We start from the raw sequence: 2,539 nt of genomic DNA, 5'->3' as shown, positions 1-2,539 counted from the left end.
TCCTTAGTAAAACTTATGTAATTCATATAATGTAGACTGCTAGTACATAGCTACATTGGGAAGTTTGGGTATTTCCTATCGATGTTATGTATTGAATAAACTCAAGTATATTCTGTGTAGAATACTTTCTTGGAATTTAAATTGCTTTCTTTTAAAAAATTTATTTATTATTATTATTTTTACATTCTAAGATGTTATTGTGGAGCAGTTAGGGGGAGGGAGGAGAGGGGAAAGGGAAGGGGGATATGGTGGGAGAAGGAGGAAAGGGGAGTGTGGTCCAAGCCTGTGGCACCCTTCTCATTCTGGCAGGGGAGCCCTGGGCACTTCCAGTGGTGGCTTGGTGGTCATCGTTGGGCTGGATGAGGATGTTGGTGTGGTGTGGCTGAGGCCCTCAGCATCCCCCACCACAGCTTGGGAGCCACCAGTGCTTCTGACAGCAGCCTGATGGTCATCGCTGCGCTGGATGGGTGGGTGGGTGGGCGGGGGGTGTTGCATGGCTAAATTACTTTCTGATTTAGGAACTAAGGAGAAGCTTGTAGTCATTGGCTTAGAGATTGATTACATAGAATTTGCAGAAATAGTGCTTCTCATTTCCAACTTTATTCCCATTTTACACCAATTTTTTTTTCTTACATAACAGATGTGACATCTGAATATTTCTCTCTTGTTGCTGGCATAATCAACTTTGTCAAAGAGTCATATGGTTTGTGCAACCATAAAGATAGTCTTGGAACACTGATACATGTAAGGTTAATTTTAAAAGCCTGTGAAAATAGTAGAAAGCAGATGGAGAGTTGCCATGGAAATCATTAACACTTAGAGGAAGAAAAATGTTACTTTAGGGTTATTGTCATTTCCAAAGGAATAGTCAGAGTTGCAAGACTTTTTCCCCTCACCCAATTGTTAGTAATAAAAACAGTTGCTGGCATGTAAATATATTTTTCATTCACTTATAATTTTACACAACCTTTACTGTATTCTGAATACATTACAAGTATGCACATTTTTGTTGGTAAGGATTTTTCAGTAGCAGGAGAGAATTTAACTTATTCACCACAATTTAAAATCAGAATTGTTCTTTTCCATTTTTCTGAATGTAATTGTGGCTTATGAGTTTTTGTTCTCCCTAATGGGTTTTTTATCTTGATATTGCAGAATATTTAGTCTCAGAATTACATAGTCTTTAAAGGAAGATGACTCAAATTTACGGATTAATTGTACTAATTGGCAAAAATAGAGACTTAAGTCTGGATAACTCAATAAAAGTAATTAAACAATTGTTTAGGCCAGATTCTTTATTAGAATTTATAATTGCTGGACACTGCTCTTTACCGTGGCTTAATCATAGAGAAAGTTAAAAAGTCCCATTGGGAAGTCATTTGCACCAGCAAGTATGTCCCACCTGATGGTTTTATATATTCATTACCATGCCCTTTGGAAAAGTCAGTAACTAAATTCTAATTCTTTCTTCTTTCTTCTAAGGCAATTTTAGTTGCTGTGGTTCTGATGGAACAGAATAATCAAAAGTGGGAAAGAATTAGAGTTGGGACCAGGGGGGATTTGGAACATCCACATAACATTTAATAAAATGTGAAGTTAAATTAATGCTGTTTTTGACCTTGAAAATGAAATATCAAGAATAAAAGGATAAATATCTATTATTCCAATTTGCAGTGGGAATTCATTAAAATTGGTTCCTTTGCAAAACACTAAAATCACACAATGAAATTCAATGGGAGTTTAAAATGAGAATGTGGGGATCAAAGCAAAACCATGCTAAATTTTTTAAAGAATGCAGATGGATTAGCATCTAAATAGTCTTTTTTTTATTTTTTAGATTTGGATGGAAAATTGCCTTTCTGCAATTGTGTTATGGCTACATTGCAATTAGGAAATGGAAAATGAATATCTGAGATCCAACAAAATCTGGTCTCATCAGCATCAGAACCATGTATGGAAAGAGAAAACAAAACACAGACTTAAGAGGATGGCAAAAAAGAAAGACCAGCAGGAATGGAAAAAATACTCATAAGTGGTGCAGTTGAACTTTGGGAATAAACCAGCCTTAGCAAAAATTACAGCATTTGTCATTTGTGAGTGTGCAGTGATTTAGTTGGCTTCATACCTAAGCTAGGGGTTCTTGAGATCCCGCATTTGTTGGAGTCAAAGAAAAAACAGTATTTCTCTTGTGTAAAATGCTTAGGGAATTTTAAAAAATGTTTATTGAAGTATGACGTACATACAGAAACATGCACAGACCATGGTACGCAGCTCAATCGATTTCTACATAGGGAAGTTACTTGTACGTAGAGCAAGAAAGAGACTATTTCTAGAAGCCCAGAGCCCACTCTGTTACAACCTTCCAGTCATCATAGCCCCAAATATAACCGCTGTCCTGACTTCTAAACCATAGAATAGTTTTGCCTGTCTCTGAAATTTATATAAATGTAATCATAGAGGGTGTACTTTAAAAAAGAATTTGTCTCTTTTAGCTGAATGTTGCGTTTGTGAGATTTATTCCTGTTGTTGCATGTAACAA

The 2,539-nt window shown here is 36.1% G+C and overlaps 1 long non-coding RNA gene across 1 annotated transcript; it reads left to right on the top strand.

Annotated features, from left to right (window-relative positions):
- The first annotated feature begins 663 nt into the window (after positions 1 to 663).
- LOC103582762 lies at positions 664 to 2,078 on the top strand. The gene is made up of 2 exons (XR_549782.1): positions 664 to 744; positions 1,838 to 2,078. It is a non-coding gene; the product is annotated as an uncharacterized LOC103582762 (long non-coding RNA).
- The last annotated feature ends 461 nt before the right edge of the window (positions 2,079 to 2,539 follow it).

Source organism: Galeopterus variegatus, unplaced genomic scaffold (assembly GCF_000696425.1).
Source record: "Galeopterus variegatus unplaced genomic scaffold, G_variegatus-3.0.2 Scaffold17768, whole genome shotgun sequence".
In the NCBI taxonomy this organism is placed as follows: Eukaryota; Metazoa; Chordata; class Mammalia; order Dermoptera; family Cynocephalidae; genus Galeopterus; species Galeopterus variegatus.
Note: the sequence above shows the minus strand (reverse complement) of the source record. Positions and strands in the feature narration are given on the sequence as shown.